Source organism: Myotis daubentonii, chromosome 3 (assembly GCF_963259705.1).
Source record: "Myotis daubentonii chromosome 3, mMyoDau2.1, whole genome shotgun sequence".
In the NCBI taxonomy this organism is placed as follows: domain Eukaryota; kingdom Metazoa; phylum Chordata; class Mammalia; order Chiroptera; family Vespertilionidae; genus Myotis; species Myotis daubentonii.
This window is the reverse complement of record NC_081842.1, coordinates 129095906-129109309: the sequence shown is the minus strand read 5'-3', so window position 1 is coordinate 129109309 and position 13404 is coordinate 129095906. Positions and strand designations below refer to the sequence as shown.

The following is a 13404-nucleotide window of genomic DNA, read 5'->3' as shown; positions in this document are numbered from 1 at the left end:
TGTTTCCAGACACAGTAATAATACAACAATCCCACCAGCAGTTAGACATTAGTATTTAAAAATTGTTTTGCTTATATTTCTTTCAGCACAAATAGAGTTGAACATGTTTTCATCTTATTGTTATTGATCATTTGTATTTCTTCCTATGAAAATGCCTGTGCATAGCTATTGCCCATTTTTCTATTTTGATATCAAAGGTAAAGACAAGAAATGGCAAGTAAGAGGACTAAATTTAGATCTTCATGAGAATTTAATTAACAAACATTTATTGTTACCTCCTCTTTGCATGGTGCTCGTTATCCTTGGATAAATGGCGTTATGAGCTGGTGCAGGTAAAGAAAAGCCTGCCGTGAGAAATGCTTGACACTCAAGCTTACTAGGAGGAGGATGCAGGCTATTAATAAAAGACATAGTGCTGATAATATCCATAAACAAATAAAAGTGCTTTAGATAAGATACTGTATTTGCGTGGGTAATTTCTTCACCTTTGTGATGATTACCTTAGAAGTTGTGTGGAAACAGGATATTTCTCCAGGCCTGTTGCTGCAGCTGCCACTCTGGACTGTGAACTCGGGCCTGGACTGCTGCTCCACTGTTGCTGCTGCGCCTGGGAGTGCGCAGTCTCCTTGGAGCCCCTCCAAAGGTTTGCCAAGAACGATTGAAGGCGTGGGACCAATTCCTTACACTTTGAACATATAGGAAATACCATTACTCAGCAAGTGTTCTCTCCTAAACACCCACTAGAAGAGCAAGCTTGTAAGGGGGAAGTTGGGCGGGGCAATTGGGTTCTGGTCCCACCTCTGACCACCCTGTGACCTTGGCAGGTCACAGAGTCATCTGTAAAGTGAAGCTCGCCAAACCCACGGTTCAGGTTTGAAAAAAACACACACTAGATTGAGTATGTATGGAAAGTGCTTGTTACATATTTGGCACTAAAAACCTGGTAATCCTCATTAGGGGATAATTCTCTCGTAATTAGCAGCTGGGTCTCATAAAGGAGCACAGTACTTTGTGAAAGGATGCTGATAAGGAAGACTATCAGTACAATACTACTTCCTGACAACTCTGAGTAAGATTCAGAAGATTTGAGCTTCTTTGTGAACGAGTAGAAACTGCTCTTTTAAGTTAAATGGAAATAATTTACTCCCGTTCACTGATAGAATAAAGCCTAATGATTTTTGGAAACAATAACTATGAAACCAAAATGTGGGGTTTGAGTCCAAATTCATTTGTCTCATAAAATTGAAGAATAAAGTCATGGACCAAAAGCAGTTAGTGGAACTGAAGTTTATTGAGAAGCCAGTTCTGGAAAAGGTGCAGCTGGGGTTCCAGGAGCAGGCCAGTGTCCAGCTTCCTTTCCATGTTGCACTGGGAGTAGGTTAGCATCCAAGTTAAGTCTATTAGTCCCTGTGTGGAGGCCCACGTGGCCATAAGCCACATGGGTGCAGGGAGTGCATCTCCTGCCATCAACCCAAGATCCTAGCAAGTCTGGGAGAAGAGAGAGGAGAGAGGAAGCGCATGCCTTTTAATTTAGGGGGTAGAGATAGCCTTGCTAGCTCCTGATTGCTCTTTTCAAATAATTCTGCTTTAGCAACATCCTTGGAATTGGCTTATGCACCTTACTATCTTGTGATGGGTTATCTGCATGCTGCCTGTCTTAGAAATAGCCATACATTTTACAGCTTGTGCCTCCGGAGCACGCCCTTCTTTCCTCACCCAATAGGTGTGTCTTACTTAGTAACTCCGCCTAGTTGGGTTCCTCCTCCCATGGTCCTGCCCCAATCTGCCTAGCTTCTTTTGTCTCCTCAACTGAATCAGAATGATATTCATAATTTTTCCAGGCTCCTTGGTTACTGTATTTTACTTAAAAAAAAGAGTACACATCACAATAGGAACACTGACATAGCAACATTTATATGGTTACCCTAATGGTTCTGTTAGGGGCAAAAATAGAATTTTGGGGACTAGCTATAGTTATAAGAAATATTAATATGTCCTATTAACCATGATTACCTTGTTCTGATTAAAGAAAGGATATTCTAACCTGGCTGGGAGTTGTATACCTCTCATACCACTGGGACCTGGGAGTTAACCTCAGACCTGGAGGTCAACCTTGGAACCTGGGAGTCAACCTTGGAATGTGGTCCATTCTCATTCAAGAACTACCTAATATAATGGAAAGATTAATAACCTTATTGCCCAAACAATGGAGTCCCACCCCAGCTGGCATTGCCTACTTCCCCATGCCTGTAATTCCTACTTCCCCCTGTAATATTTGTCCTATCCAATATAAGCAGCTGTCTTACGGAATGTTGGAGAGCAGACTTTTGTTGATGACCCGTGGCTCTTCCATACTGCTGGCAGTATTGGAATAAACACTCATATATGATTCAATCCTGTCTCTGTTTAATTGACTGAAGTAGTGACAAGCAGCCCAGATCCATTGGTTGTCTGGTTTCACTTCTCTGAACTTTCTTACTTCAGCCTCAGAATAACCATTTCTGTCAATCCGATATCACATGTCTGACCTCTCTGTTGAAGAAAAGGCCTTTGCCATTCACCTTTGAATCCCTGCTGCCTTGAATGGTGTCTACCTCATAGTTCATGGTCTTTAGAGTTAGTGGGGTGGATAATAATAATAAAAACTAATATTTTAAGGGCCTCCAAGATGATAGATACCATGTTTTACATGGATTTAAAGTAAGTATTATATAATACCCATTATACAGTTGAAAAACTGAAGTTTATAGCAATTAAGTAATTTGTTCAACGTCACACAATGGCAGAGGTGAGACTCAAACCTGGGGCTAATATTCAAGTCCATTTTCTTAACTACAACATTCTATGGCCCCAGTAAGGGAGAGATTGGGTGGGGTGGGTGGTGACTTCATTCTGGCCCCACCTCTGATAAATTATTTGGTAAAGGAATAAATGCAGGAGAAGAAAGATTGGGCCTCTCTTCTAAGGCCAGAAAGCATGTTAACACATTGTGGATGGATCACGAGAATTCTCACTTCATATTACACAGTGTTTCACAAAGTATCATACTTTAAAAAGATATTAGCTTGTAAGAACATGTAATAAATAACTTCAAAATGCAATGGGTATTTAATTTCAAAGCGTGCCTTTAACATTGATGTAAAATAGTTTTTGTGTTGGCTTTTTAGCTCTCCCTCCTTGTTTTATGTTGTTAGTGGTTGCTGTAGAGCTGTGCTGTCCAAAAGGCTAGCCATTAGCTACATTAGCACATTAATTGAAAGCAGGGACTCAAAAAAATACATGTACATCCATGTTCATAACAGCATTATGCACATTACCCAAAAAGGGGAAGACAATGGGTCCATTAACAAATGAATGGATAGACAAACTGGTACATATGTAGAACAGAATATTATTCAGCCTTAAAAAGTAATGCAGTTTTGATACATTCTACAACATGACTGAACCTTGAAAATATTATTCTAAGTGAAATAAGCCACACGCAAAAGGATAAATGTATGATTTCACTTATATGAGGCTCCTAGAATAGGCAAATTCATAGAGACAGAAAATACAATAGAGGTTACCAGGGGCTGGGGGAGGGAGAAATGGGGAGTTACTGTTTAATGGTTACAGAATACCTGGGATGATGAAAAAAACATGAAAATGGTGATGCTGGTTGCACAACATTGTGAATGTAATTGATGCCACTTAATTGTACACTTAAAAATATTGAAAGTTGTTAAAAATAAGCTGAACTAGTATTGCTAAACTTCTTATTTTGCAATAAATGGCATAAAAGCAGAAATCCAAAATTATCATCTACTATACGGATAAAATTGTTTTTAGAGAAATGACCAAAAAAAAAAAAATGAAAGAAAGACACATTCTTATATTAAAACAAAGTTCTTCACAATCAAGACAGTTGGCAGCCTCACACTGACATTGATATTATTCTTATTTTATTTATTTTGCTGAGACCTGGTAAAAATGATCCATGTACCTCCTCATGTCTGTGGGCAGGCACTTTGGAACCACTGCTTTCTGAGCTGACGTGGCGACACCAGGGCCATGTTATAGTGGCAGAGTCTAGAGTGATCCAATGCATCACAGTCTAATTTCACGTTATCCCTGGAGTATGTACTATAGATTTTATGCAGAATATTTACATGTAATTTTCACAACAGTATAATAACCTGTGAGAGACAATAAAGGAAGGGATATTTAGACTTATGTTTTATGACATTTGTTGCTCTTACAATGACCACATAGCACTTGTGCGACTTAAAAAGAAGATTTAAAAAAATATCCACCTAGATGGTGCAAGTGGAGATTGTTACTTTCTTTTTTTAATTTATCTTTATTGTTAAGAGTATTACAAATGTCCTCTGTTGTCCCCCTCCACCCAGTTCCTGTCCCACCCCAGGCTTTCAACACCTTATTGTCTGTGTCCATGGATTATGCATATATGCATATAAGTTCTTATTTCACTTCCTCAAACCTTAAAGAATGCCTACAGGATCTTTAAAATCAGCTTCCTGTTGTAGGACTACCGTTTTTGTGTTTCTTTAATGTTCACGCTTTCCATAGAAGAGGACAATTTAAAGTGATTAATCAGCAATTTTTGTTTTTGCAAGAGGGAGCATGTTTTGCAGCTGTAGTGAATTGTCTTTGGAAGATTAATGTAAGATATTAAAACTGACTTGTCAAGAAATAGTTAAATAAATAAACATGTCTTTGTTAAACTGTAAATTGTGAAAATACGTAAGTATTTCTTTCTTTATTGGACAGGAGAAGTACTCTCTCCTGAGCATACCCCTGTGACTGTATTCCCTCCAAGGACTGAGCTTCGGACAGTTGGAGGAGACAAAGAACACACATGTGGAAGCAGTATTATGATCACACTGTATTCGCTTAACTTCAAGTGTGACCATGGCCTAGCTCTAGGGGCAGAAAGGCAGAGCGAACCCCTCTTCTGGAGTTAGATATGTGGCCGTGGAACTTTGGCTGGCCCGAGATCTTATCTCCTAGACTTTCCTTCACTGGAGACAGGAAGGCCTGTTTATATTGCACATTTTTTATTTAGAAGGTCAGTTGCAACACGGAGAAAAAGCTGAAATAAACTGCTTTCTACAACCTTTTTGGCAATAGCTTTCATATCCAAGAATGAAGACTTAACTTAATTCAAACTGGGAACAGATTTAAAAATGTCAGGGACAGCTGCAGGATGCTTCTGTCTTAGTCTCGGGGCTCAAAATACTTGTCAGGCTGGGAAAACAAGGAAAAAGAAGCTGTCCTCCAGCTGTTCAAATAGAAATCAATTCCTGCAAAAGATCCCAGTTAAAATCATCCATTCCTCTCCTTCCCCCCCCTGGCTCCCTGGCAGGCCTTTCTCGGTCTCCATGCTGCACACTGCTCCACTGTCTCCCCTCCCAGGGGCTGTGCCATGAGCTGAAAGAGCATGAGCTGAAAACGTGCTCACGGGGAACCCCTGGAATCCTGCCTGCTTGGCAAATGTCACTTCACTGAGCCCCACGTTCCTTACATATGGCATGAGGATGACGGCCTCCATTTTTCCAGGTAGCTTGTAACAGGGTATCGGGTATAAAAAAACCTCACATGTAGTTAAGTAACTAACCAAGAATTAAAAATAAGAACATACTAATAAAACTTAGAGTCTAAAATATTAATAGTTTCACATGTAAGCATGTTGCAGGCAGCAGCAGTTCCAGTTCCTCTTTTTGCCGGCCTCAACCATAGAGGTGTAGCAGATGCTCATGGCTGACCAGGCCTTCAACATCCTGTGCCCAGATATCAGCAATGAAACCCACAGAGAAATAAAACACCAGACACGGACACACACTAAAGAGAACAGTGAAACATCTGAAGACTGGAATTTGAAACTGGACTTTGACAGAATTCCTTAGTTTTCCTCTTTCAACTACCCCCCACCAAAGAAACCCCTGACTGCCTTGAGATGCTAAGATGGGCTTTGGAACAAGCGTCCCCCATCTTCTCAGGTGACCAGCACTTGAATGAAGTAGTTCATGAAAAAGCATCTGTTGCACACTAGGCATTCAATGAATGTTAAAACAGAATAAAGCAAAACCCCAAGTCTCTCTCTTTTATATTGTGCCTCAGTGCCATCCTCCTTTGCTATTGTTCCCACATCCTGAGCCCTGAGCTATGTTCCTTTGCTCCTGAGCTGGTGGAGTAGCCTCTGATCTGGTCTCCCTGCCTGGAGTCCCTTTTTCCAAGCCTTCCTCTGTGCCATGGGGACAAAGTGTTCTGCACCCCACTGGACACTCATCTCCCATATTCAACCCTCTGCATGCTCTTTCCTATGCTTAGGATGGTGCCAAGCCGCTTGGTGTGGTATTCTTGGCCTTCATAGTTGATTTTCCCAAAGAAGCTGCAATTTTTTCCTTCAGGACTTGCCTATTCACACCAAGTGGTTTGCCTTCTGTCCCCCTTCAAGCAGGCCACATGAGTTCCCACCTCCACCCTTTTCCTGTCCCACTCTTCTCCCACGTCTCCTTTCTTCTGTTTCAGAGTTACTTTTCTATGAACTTGTACCAATTACATTGGCCCAGGGTGTTCTCTCTCCTCTGATGTCCATCAGGCTAACTCACCATCCCAGTTGCACTATTTTATATAAGCTTTTCCCCTCATCTGGACTTAGAGCCCCTTGAGGGGCTGTCATGTAAACCTTTAGGCCTCTGGAATCTAGCAGAGTGTGCTTCACAGGACCAATAAATCTGAGTAACTGAGGAGAAGCAAAATGGGGTATGTATGACTTGTCCCCTAGCCCCTCACCCCACACATGTAGCTCTGTCTCAGATAATTGCTCACCATTATTCACTCCTGGGCTTTACTCTTCATTTACTCTTTAACAACTTTTTATTAAGCACCTACTATGACTAGGCACTGTGGGTGCCATAGCAGAGAAAGCATTTCCTAAGTCCATTTGCTTATAGAACATTATTTCAACTCACTTCATAAGTACTAAGAGAAGGTCAGAGGCAAAATCAGGTTTTGTAGAGCCTAATACTTTCATGATTTGTGGGCCCTCTTGAAGAAAAAAATTTGCAAACATAAATTAATATTTCAAATGATAAGATAAATAAGATATCATTCAATTTTAAACCATTAAGTTTAAAATGCTGACACCACAAGTATCACAAAATCTATAAAAATAACATTTCAATTAGTTAATTCTCTGGTTATCCTCTCTAACTACTGTTTCACCTAGTGTTTTGTTTTTTGTTGTTTTTTATTACTTCACTCTCTTCAGATGACAATTTTAAGAAGATAATTTCATCTTTCCTCTAGCATTATTTTTGTTGTTGTTTATACCTAGTATTTCATTTGTATGCTGTTGCCAGTGTATATAAAATAATCATCTTTGTGAAATAGAAATTCATGAAATTTAGAGTGGAAGATGTTAAGGACTAACGAAAGCAGAAGTTTCTGTAGTATGGCACATGTTAGAGGGCAAGCTTTTTGTACAGGCTTCAAATATAGCTCTCTTTGAATATTCACCAGTTCATGAAAAGTGGTTTAGAACACCTTCAAAGATTCATTTCACTTCAAAAAAGAACAGCCTTTCTGGGGTCCAAAGGGATTGGTACTTGAAGTTACTCACATCAGCAGGGGGTCGTGTTGAGCATTCTGCAGGCAGAATTGTTTCCAATCTGCAGCTGCCTGGGAAATCTTCACACAGTTGAGCCCGGCCTCTAGCCGGAGTTGTTGAATCACTGTCTTCATAAAGGTGGCGCTGGCAGAACCAGGTTGTACACATGAGAGCTGGCAGATTTGTGGGTAGTGGGGTAGTGGGTCTACAGGTTGTGAGTCCTCAGAAGCCAGACAGTGGGACAGTGAAGCGAGGGGCCCCTTCTAGCATCATTGATTAAAGTTTTTTTTTTTAATTATTGATAGTTTATAAAAAATGATTAGTTTCCCCATTTGTTTCTGGTAAAATTTTAAGATTATTGTCAAATTTGGGAAAATATCAACTGAGTTTTTTCCTTACAATAACTGGCACTGAGGACTTTTCAACTTTTTGGGTATACTAATTTCTAAAAAGAGTTTGCGTTAGAAACACTTATAAACCATCCTGTCACCAGGCCTTCATTTCATGGCTTCTAATGAGTTTTAGGTTTTTGTTGTTACTAGCGGTTTGTGACAAATCAGTAAGAGTTCAATGTTTTCCCATTTTGCTATAGGACTTACTTCTCTTCATTAATTGGAATATCAAACAACCCAAAGAGCCTACTCTTTACTTTCATTCAACATAATGAGTTAATACTTTAGGTTTAATATAAAGACAAAAATTTCTACTACTTACTTCTCAATATCAGAATAATTTCTACTAATTACACTGCTCATCTCTATGACTTTTGTTTTAGATTCCATTTATTTTTAGCTGATTCAATAAATTTAATGATGATCAAAACAAATATCTAAATTTCAAAATAAATTACAAAAAACTGTAATTTTTCACTTTTTAAAATATACATTCCAAAACCTCTTGCCAAATTGCAAGTAAAACAGTATTAGGGAAAACAACTTTCTCAAAATATCTGTCTCTTTAAAAAAAACACACAAAAACAGCCAACAACAACAGAAAAGAAAATGGTTTGTTTATATTGTATTCGCTGAATCAAGCTCATTTCTGTAAGAATGAATTTCCATTTTGAATAGGTGTCTATAAGTAACTGAATCTCCCACTTACAATTATAAATGTTAATGATTGAAAACATCCCACAGATTTCATTTCAAACCTTGTTCCTCCCCTGCAGTCCACATACTTCTGTCTGGTGGTGTGGAGAGTCTGTAAAGCAATGAGCCATCACCTCAGCGCCAGCAGGCCAGCAGAGTGGTTGATAGGAGCAGTCTTGCTGCAATTCTTACACAAAAACCAGCTGCCGTAGTTCTACACATGCATGTAACTGGAAACCACAAAAATATACCCACTAGGCAGCTAAAAGGAAGCCAATTAATCTCCCCTTAGCACCATTCTCAAAATGCCATTAGCGTCTCCACATCAGCCAATGGGAGAGGGAGAGTGATGGAAAGTTTGTCAGATGGTCGTCTTAACCAATCTTGGGTTTTTACTAATTTTACAAATTATGACCTGTGTGAACACATTGCTGAAGACCCTCTTAAGTCTCCAAATGGACCATAGAAGTGCGGGCTCTGGAGCCCACTTCATAGTAAGTCTACATGGCAAAGGATGGGTGTTAGCCCTATGGTGACTGCCAAGGACACGATTCCTTTAGAGATCAGTGCTTCTCAGAGTGAGATCCATGGACAAGCAGCATGAGAGTCACCTGGGCTTATAAAGATGCAAATTCCTGGGCCCTCCTCAGATCTATTGAATCAGAACTCAGAAGCTCTTTAGGTGGTTCTGATGCAGACTAAAGGCTTGAGAACTATTGTTTTAGAATGATGCTATCCACTATGGTAGCCACTGGCTACATTTGGCTACTCAAATTAATTAAAATGAAATAAACCTGAAAATTTTTAGTACTCAATAGCTACATGATGCCAGTAGCTATCATATGGGGCAGTGCTGCTTTAGAATATATGTCATCTAGGTTCCCCTCTATCCCCAGTTGCTACACACTTAGGGTCCAGTTATCTATCTCATCTATAGCATTTGCACACATTATGTATATCAGCATTATTTATTTGTGTCTACTTCTCCATCTACAAAATGCACGAACTCCAGGCCTCTGTGCTATTCATCTTTCTGGCATTGCGCCTAGTACATAATGATAGTTTAACAAATGTTTATATAATAAACAATAAGTGAAAAATGCCAACAAAACTATTCTTATTAAACCACCAAGACATTTTCCATGTTCCTTCTGTAATTATAATTTGTGTGCTTATCTTATGTAAGAACGCTCTAAATGTACTATGAGTGCTCTGATTTGAAGAAGATCAAATCTACTTTTCAGTTGAGGAAGGCCACTGGCCTCACATTTACGCTATTATTCAAAGGGTAAATGGGAGCAACCTCTATAAACATAATCTTTACTGAAATAAAATTATTTTTTGCAGCAATCCCAGGTTGTTCTTGAAATAAATAACACAGGAGGGAACAAACATTGATGATAATGCCATTCAGTTAATAACACTAAGATAGCCAAATTATTCCACCTACTTAAATCATTTTTATCTAGCTCATGAAAGAAAGATAATTTCATTTCAGGAGACTGGAAGCATTGATTGAGCTGTCAGCCCCTAAGGCATTTATTAGACAAATGAGATCAATGAAAAAGAAATGTGTTTTTTTCATCTTTAATTACCATAGGATTTATAGCTAAACTTGGGAAAGTTGATTTTTAAAACATAACATTTCCCTAAAAGTTGATATCCACAGGATATTGTAGATAAAAGCTTTGACAGTGGATCTGACAAAAGGTGGCCCTTGGGTTTTGTGCTGTATCAGCACCTTCCAACCTGCAGTCTTCGTTCTGAAGCCAAAGGCGGCAAAGCCTAGGAGCAGCCAGGGCTCCTGTCTGTTGCGTTTTGAATTGCACAGACCTTCGACAGATGAATTTTAGCCATTATTGCAGAGTGCACCAGCGACACACAATATTTTCCCTCTAGAATGGAAGAGATTTTTTAAAAAATTTAAAATTCAGTTCTAATAAATGTCTTAGGTTTAGTGGAGATGAAGATGGAGAGGAATTTGTCACATTGCATCTCAGCCTTTTTCAGTGTTTAACTACCAGGAATAAAACAAATAACTTGCCTTAACTAGTTTGGTTCAGTGGATAGAGCGGCGGACTGAGGGGTCCCGGGTTCGATTCCAGTTAAGGGCATGTACCTTGGTTGCGGGCACATCCCCAGTGGGAGGTGTGCAGGAAGTAGCTGATTGATGTTTCTAACTCTCTATCCCTCTCCCTTCCCCCCTGTAAAAATATCAATAAAATATATTTAAAAAACAAACAAACAAACAAAACACAAGTAACTTTTTTCTTCCCCACCAGGCTGTATTTACACCAATGTAGCCATATCATCATGGCAACATCACCCCATCTAGCTTTTTTCCAATTTCAATCATGTTTGCTTGTGCCAAAGGTGAGGAAGCTTCACTGAGGGTGGGCAAGACTGGCAGGGGGGCAGTGAGGATAATCACATGCCATGTTCAGGCCAGGCCCAATATGTGCCTCTAAAGAGATGAGGCTGTGATGGGCAAGGTGAGAGGAGAGAACCCTGGGCAATACTGGTCAGATAGGTTGCCTCGTCTCTGCAGTCGGACATCCCTCCCACAATCTGGGACTGCTGGCTCCCAACTGCTCGCCTGCCTGCCTGCCTGATCGCCTCCTAACCACACCCCTGCCAGCCTGATTGATGCCTAACTGCTCCACTGCTGGCCCGATTGCCCCCAACTGCCCTCTCCAGCTGACCTGGTTGCCCCCAACTGCCCTCTCCAGCTGACCTGGTTGCCCCTAACTGCCCTCTCCTGCTGGCCTGGTCGCCCCTAACTGCCCTCTCCTGCTGGCCTGGTCACCCCTAACTGCCCTCCCCTGCCAGCCTGGTCACCCCTAAGTGCCCTCCCCTGTAGGACTGGTCCCCCCACCACCCCCAACTGCCCTCCCCTGCCAGCCTGGTCACCCTTAACTGCCCAGTAAACCCTAACTGCCCTCCCCTTCTGGCCTGGTTCCCCCCACAACTACCTTCTCCTGCAGGCCTTGTCCTCCCCAACTGCCCTTCCCTGCAGGCCTGGTTGCCCCCAACTGCCCTTCCCTGCAGGACTGGTCCCGGTAAACTGCCCTCCCCTGCAGGCCTGGTCCCCCCCACCCACAACTGCCCTCCCATCTGGCCTGGTGACCCCTAACTGCCCTCCCCTGCTGACCTGGTTACCCCTAACTGCCCTCCCCTTCTGGCCTGGTTCCCCCCACAACTGCCTTCTCCTGCAGGCCTTGTCCTCCCCAACTGCCCTCCCCTGCTGGCCTGATTGCCCACAACTGCCCTCTCCAGCTGACCTGGTTGCCCCTAACTGCCCTCCCCTGCCAGCCTGGTCACCCTTAACTACTCTCCCCTGCCAGCCCAGTAAACCCTAACTGCCCTCCCCTTCTGGCCTGGTTCCCCCCAAAACTGCCTTCTCCTGCAGGTCTGGTCTCCCCAGCTGCCCTCCCCTGCTGGCCTGATTGCCCACAACTGCCCTCCCCTGCCGGCCATCTTGTAGTGTCCATATGGAGGTAGGGTGGCCATCTTTGACCACATGGAGGAGGCCGTCTTGTGTGAGGACGTGATGGTCAATTTGCATATTACTTCTTTATTATATAGGATGGCATCACAAACATGAACATGTCAGTATTTACCTTAAAAGTAAATGGTCTAAATACATAAATCAAAAGAAAGAGTTTTTTTAAAAAATATGTTTTTATTGATTTCAGAGAGGAAAAGAAAGGGAGAGAGAGAAACATCAATGATGAGAGAATCATTGGTTGGCCGCCCCCTGCACACATCCAACCGGGGACCGAGCCCGTAACCATGACATGTGCCCCTGACTGGAATTGAACCTGGGATTCTTCAGTATGCAGGCGGATGCTCTACCCACTGAGCCAGACCAGCTAGGGCTGAAAGAGGTTTTTTAAAATAAATTTTAAAAAAACAACCAATATTTATATTGCTTCTAAGAAGCTCACTTTAGATTTCATGACATAAATTAAAAGTAAAAGAATAAGAAAAAGATATATGATAATGAAATCATTAATAAAGAAATGAGAGTGGCTATATTAGTATCTGATAAAGTAGACTTCAGAGCAAAAAAATTGCCAGAGAAAAAAAGGTATATTATATAATGATAAAAAGATCAATCTATGAGTGAGGTATAATGGTCCTAAATATGTGTGCACCAAAAACAGGACCTCAAAATATTCAAATTAAAGCTGATAAAGCTGAAAGGAGAAATAAAAAACCCCACAATTATAATTGGAGACTTCAACATCACCTTCTAGCAACTGGTAGAGCAGCTAGACAAAAAAGCATCAAGGAGATAGCACATCTGGACAAACCATATGATCAGCAGAATCTAATCTATACTAATAATAGAGAAATATGTAAATTGCTGGACACCGTCATGTAATGACCAATCAGGATGGGGGTGAGGCCACGGTGGAGAGCTCTCAGCATTCCTGCACTGGGGGTCCAAAAGGCGCAGCGAGGAAGGGAGAGCAGATAGGCAGTTAGAGGGATCAGGGCAGGAGGGGAGCACAGATAGGCAGTTAGGGCATTCAGGCCAGGAGGGGAGAGCACATAGGCAGTTAGGGGGATCAGGCCAGGAGGAGAGAACAGTTAGGGCCATCAAGCAGGCAGGCAGGTGAGTGGTTAGGAGACAGTGGTTTTGGATTGTGAGAGGGATCGCGTATTGGAGAGGGTGCAGGCTGGGTTGAGGGACCCGCC

At 41.5% G+C, this 13404-nt stretch overlaps 1 pseudogene; it reads right to left on the bottom strand.

Moving 5' to 3' along the window:
- Positions 1–7563: 7563 nt before the first annotated feature.
- LOC132229705 (guanine nucleotide-binding protein G(I)/G(S)/G(O) subunit gamma-5-like) lies at positions 7564–10557 on the bottom strand (annotated as a pseudogene).
- Positions 10558–13404: the final 2847 nt, after the last annotated feature.